Raw genomic sequence first — 6,000 nt, 5'->3', positions numbered from 1 at the left:
GAAATGTGTGGTGAGAGGCCCCTCCTCAAACCTGCGGCTCACCCCAGCAGCCCACATGGTTTCCTGGTTCTCAGAAGGGACAGGGGAGGGTGGGGCAGCTGAGCGTGAACATTTCTGAGCAGGAAAGATAGTGTGCGATGTGTGTCCTGGCCTTCGGAGCCCAGATCCTGGCCAGCTCCTGAGTCAGCGGCCCCCAGCCCCAGGCCCCGTTTGAGGTGTGAACCCAGACCATAGCCAACCCCTAAAGGACTTGGCGCCTCCTCTGGGCATCGTGGAGGGAGACCCCAGGCTGGGCACGAGAGCCACACAGGTGGTGCTCAGAAAAGCAAAGAGCGGATGCTGCAGGCCCAGGGCCCTGCTGGTGGGGGCAGCACGGGGCATGTGTCTGCGCCACGTGAGGGGGTTGGGGCTGGGGCCTGAAGGGGGTGCTGTCCACCCTGCTGCTCTGGAGGACTTGGCTTTCTCTTTGAGAGGTCAGTGAGTCCATCTGCTGTCTCTGGCCACAGCCTTGGGCCATGCAGCCCAGAAGCATCCCTGCCCTGGCTGATCCCAGCTTTGTCCTTGGAGGGAAGCAGTTTCCTCCCTGGGGCCTGGCTGTCTCTGGGAGGCAGTGGTGGGTCCCAGCCCCTGGGCATAGCTCACCCCCAGGGCCAAGGCTGTCTGGATGCCTGAAGTCAGGGGTCCACTGGCCTTGGCCTAGACTGACAGGTACCTCCTTGGCTCTACCCACCTGCTGTTTAGGACTCAGCTCCCCAGGCCTAGGCTCTGGCGTGGTGGGCCCTGAGGGTAGGGGCTTTGCAAGGATCTTGAACTGATGGCCACAGGACCCCTGACCCCCAGGCCCTGCCCTGCCAGCCTGTCTGGGTGATGAAAGCACAGGAAGTAGAGATGAACTAAGCTTCTTCAGGGATGTTGCCACCAAAGCCCATGCCCTCCAGAGGCACGAGGGGCCACCCCCACCCCTTTCCTTTCGTCCCCACTCTTGGCCCAGGGCCTCCACCCCTGCCACCCTTTTTGACCTTAAAAGGTATCCTCAAGTCTGTGGTGACTGCTGGATGTCAGGGAGGCTGATGGATGGAACCCCAAAGAATTTTAAGTAGGAGACGTGCAATGCCCTGGATCACCAAGGAGCCTCCAGAGGGAATATTCTAGATTCTAAAAGTCAGGATCGCATTGCTCTCCTAGTATGAATTGCAGAGGGAGGCTTGGGCCGCATCTGCAGCATGTGGAAACCAGGGGCTGGGTGCAGGAGGGGAGACAGCCCAGCTGCCCAGCCCTGGGGCCCCCGTTTGCATCCTGGCTCCTCCAGATGCTTCCACCCCTCCCCCACCCCATCAGCATCCCTCTCTGCAACGAGAGCTGCAGGCAGATCCCGCAAGGCCACGTAGCCAGGGCGCACACCAAGGGGTGTCTATGTGAAGTCACCTCTGGGTTTCTGACCCAGCTCACCTGGGGCCTGTTCTTCTCTCTGTGCTGGCTCCAGGCCTGTCTCAGACCCACTGGCCTTGTCTCAGTCTCTGTCCTTGCCTCCGTGTGGTCTTGGCCTCAGCTGACACCTGGTGACGGCCATCTCATCACCCCTTCCTCACCTGGCTGCCTCTGCCATCTCTCCTGGCTCAGCCCTGGCGGTTGGTCTGGTCCGGAGCCCAGGGAAGAGGGAGGGGGGACGAGGCCTGTCCGGGGACTGGGGTCTCAGCAGGGTGCAGCGTCTCAGCCATCCCTCGTGGGGGCCCAAGGTCGGTCACGGCCATGGCTGGAGCAGAGGTCAGGCCAAGCTGTGGCCGGTCCCAGCCAACGAGAGATGGGTGTTGGGCTGTCTGCAGCGAGGGGATGGGATCGGCCGGGGTGCTTGCTGCCGTCCACCTTAGGAAGGGAAGGGTCCTGCCGGCTGGGCTGCAGATAAAAGAGAAAAGCTCTGCCCAGCTGCTTCAGAGTCCGGCAGCTCAACACGCACACCCCCCTCACACAAGCTGCGGAACTAGGTAGTAGGTGGGTTAGGTGAGGGCTGTGGTGTAGACCTCCTGTTTATCTTCCTTCCTTTCTTTCCCTTTCAAATTATGGGGGTTTCTTTTGTGTGTGTGTGTGTGTTTTGTTTTGTTTTGTTTTGTTTTGTCTTTGTAGGGCAACACCCACGGCATATGGAAACTCCCAGGCTAGGGGTCGAATCAAGTTGTAGCTCCTGGCCTACACCACAGCCACAAAGGAGCCTTAAGCCACTGAGCAAGGCCAGGGATCGAACCCGTGCAGATACTAGTCTGGTTCATTACCTCTGAGCCATGACAGGAACTCCATTTATTTATTTATTTATTTGTTTGTTTATATTTTTGTCTTTTTAGGGCCACACCTGCAGCATATGGAGGTTCCCAGGCTAGGAGTCAATTTAGAGCTGCAGCTGCCGGCCTAGGCCACAGCCACAGCAACGCCAGATCCGAGGCGTGTCTGTGACCTACACAGCAGCTCATGGCAACAATGGATGCTTTAACCCACTGAGCGAGGCCAGGGATCGAACCTGCATCCTCATGGATATTAGTCAGATTCTTAAGCCGCTGAGCCCCAATAGGAACTCCTCTTTTTATTTTTTTTATTTTTTATTTTTTTTAATTTTTAAATTTTTTTTGGAACTCCTCTTTTTATTTTATTTTATTTTTTTGGCCCTACCTACAGCATGTAGAAGTTCCTGGGCTGGGGATCGAACCCGCACTGTGGTTGTAACCCAAACCGCATGGCTGTGGCAATGCCATATCCTTAACCCACTGTACCGCAAGGGAACCTCCTAGACCTCCTGTTTAGACTTGGGGCAGGGTGGACAGGACCCTGAGGTCCCTGCAAAGAGGGTTCTTGGAGGTTCACATTGCCCAAAGCTGGGGCCCACCCATGGACTCTAGGGCTTCGGGAAGTTCTACACCGCACATGTGGCACTGTGGGGGGCACTCACCCGCCTCCCCTTGGCCCCTCTCTTGGTTTCTACTGTGGTCCCTGAGCTGGTCCTGTAGGGCCACCCTTGCTGGCTTTCCCCACTCTCTCTCTAGGAGCAGCAGGTGGCCTGAGTAAGGCCACCAGTGGCCACACAGAAGTCTGGGGGCCAAGCCCCTCTTAGGAGACACTCTGGATCTTTAGCAAGGGCAGGAACTTAACACCCATCCACACCTGGCTCTCTCTGTGGCCGAGACCCAGGTTTTCTGGCTGTTCTGAGCTTGTCTCTGGCAGGCTGCCCCCGCCTCCAACCCCCTCCCAACACAGCCAGGGACTGCAATGGCCCCACCTCCCTGTGGAGGGGACCCAGGCCCCTGCCCTGGTCTAATCCAATCAGGAAGGCAGTCTGATGCTCTCTGGCAGTTTTTGCATCTCAGGAATCCGGTCTAACGAGTTTCTGGAAGCTTGTGGGCAGTTGTTCAGCTCTTCCTCGGATGTTTCGGGAAAAAACAGCCTTCTCTTCACCGCTAGAAGCAGGCATTGAGGGGAGGTTGCTGGGCAGGGGTGCAGGGGTGACTAGGTTCCTGGGAGCCGGGGCCACACCTGGGAGCCGAGTGCAGGCAAGATGCCCCCAGGAGGCCGGTCGTGGAGGCAAGAACTCTAGGTGTCCACAGATGGTTCTTCTTGGGCCACTGCCGGTCCAAACACCTCATGAGGAGGAAGGACTGTTCCATGTGAGGCATCTGCTCCTCCAGAGACTGGGCTTGAGTCTTGAGTTTCTAGAAGCAGCTTTCCAGCCCCCCCCCGCCCCCCCCCCGCCTCAGCTTTTCATCAGGGCTCACTTGAGGATCTCCTGGCTCTTACCTTTTGCATCTAACGGAGTCCCTGCCTGTGGAAAAGCTTGGCAAGGCAGCCCCTCCTGATGCCCCCGACACAGTGCACCCACTGGACTCCTCCCTCGTGCAGCAGCAGCACGAGGTCTGGTCCTTCGGTGCCTGGACCACGCATGCCCCTTAGATGGGTGCTCCTCCTTCTCACTCCAGGGCTTTCACTCCGGGGCTTGGACTCCCATGTTTTTGCTTTCTTTTAGGGCCGCACCCCCAGCATATGGAGGTTCCCAGGCTAGGGGTCGGATCAAACTTATGGATACTCGTTGAGTTTGTTAGCCACAACGGGAACTCCCCCTCTTCCAGCTTCTAGGGGGTGCTGGCCCTGGTAGGCTTGCGGCTCCCCCACTCTAGTCCCTGCTTGGCTTTTCATGACCTTCTCTGGTGTGTATCATCTCCCTTGGCCTTATCTTTTTTTTTTTTTTTTTTAATTTAAAAACACTGTACTGTTAAAAAATGTTAACTCTCGGAGTTTCCTGGTGGCCTAGGGGGCTAATCTGGCGTTGTCACTGCTGTGGCGTGGGTTTGATCCCTGGTTCAGGAAATCCCGCTTGCCAAGGGTGGGGGGGGAACAAAAATAAATCAACAAATGAAAGATTTAAAAAAAACAGTTACAATTGAATGGGCAATGGCAAGTTTCACTGAGTGTACCTTTTTTTTTTGTCTTTTTGTCTTTTATAGGGCCGTTCCCTCGGCATATGCAGGGTTCCCAGGCTAGGGGTCGAATTGGAGCCATAGCCATGGGCCTACACCACAGCCACAGCAACACGGGATCCAAGCCGGGTCTGTGACCTACACCTCAGCTCACGGCGATGCCAGATCTTTAACCCAATGAGCGAGGCCAGGGATCGAACCCGAAACCTCCTGGTTCCTAGTCGGACTTGTTAACCACTGAGCCATGACGGGAACTCCGAGAGTACCTTTTTTATTTGCCAGCTTCTGTGCTCTGCCCAGCCCAGTGCTAAGAAGAAGCTCACACAGAATTATAACTAGAAATAATTATTACAGCTCACATACAACTATAATCATACTCAGGGCAAAATCATGGAAAATGCACTTGAATGCTTCATTGCCTTGCCTGTGGAATGAGTATCTCATGAGATCCGTCGTTACTCATTTTCCGTTGTTAAATGCCCAAGTGCCCCTTCTAGAGGTGGTGCCAGCCTGATTCGCTCATTTGTTCAGGATCACTCCCAGCCACATGGCACTTGGCCACGGGGAACGGCAGCTGCTACTCCCGTCGGGATAGACCCCAGGTAGAGGGTTACCTCTCAGCTCTCCAAGTCCATGTTGTACAGTGGCCTCTGCAGGCGGAGGTCCCCCCCCTTCCCCCTCCAACCCCCGGGTGGCGCAGGTGTTCATCCTTCCTCAAGACTGTCCACCAGGTGGCCCTTCCGCCTGAGGCTCAGGACATGGCGGCTGCATCACCTTCTCTTTCTTGCCCCTGGCGGTCACATTGTCTTTTTTCTTACTTTTTTATGAAAAAAAAATTTCATTTAATTTTTTTTTTTTCCTTGGCGTTTTTAGGCTGCACCTGTGGCATATGGAAGTTCCCAGGCTAGGGGTTGAATCGGAGCTACAGCTGCCAGCCACAGCCACGCCAGATCCTTAACCCACTAAGCAAGGCCAGGGATTGAACCTGTATTCTATGGATCCCAGTTGGGTTCGTTACTGCTGAGCCACAACAGAATGCCTTGAAGTATCTTTTTTTTATTTTTTAAATTATAGTTGATTTACAGTTTTGTGCCAATTTCTGCTGTACAGAAAAGTGACCCAGTCGTACATATGTATTATAAAACATGATGGAGGATACACATTCTTTTCCTCATATCATCCTCCATCATGTTTTATCCCAAGAGAATGGACACAGTTTACTGTGCCACACAGCAGGACCCCATTGCTTATCCATTCTAAATGTAATAGTTTGCATCCACTAATCCCAAACTCCCAGTCTATCCCGCACCCTTCCCCCCTTCCCCTTGGCAACCACAAGTCTGTTCTCCATGTCTGTGTGTCTGCTTCTGTTTTGTCGATAGGATCATTTGTGCCATATTTTATTTTATTTGCTTTTCAGGGCCGCACTCATGGCATATGGAGGTTCCCAGGCTAGGGGTCCAATAGGAGCTGTAGCCGCTGGCCTACACCACAGCCAAGCAACTCGGGATCCGAGCCTCGTCTGCAACCTACACCACAGCTCAAG

Source organism: Sus scrofa, chromosome 1 (genome assembly GCF_000003025.6).
Source record: "Sus scrofa isolate TJ Tabasco breed Duroc chromosome 1, Sscrofa11.1, whole genome shotgun sequence".
Classification (NCBI taxonomy): domain Eukaryota; kingdom Metazoa; phylum Chordata; class Mammalia; order Artiodactyla; family Suidae; genus Sus; species Sus scrofa.
The sequence above is the reverse complement of the archived record's forward strand: the minus strand, read 5'-3'. Positions refer to the sequence as shown.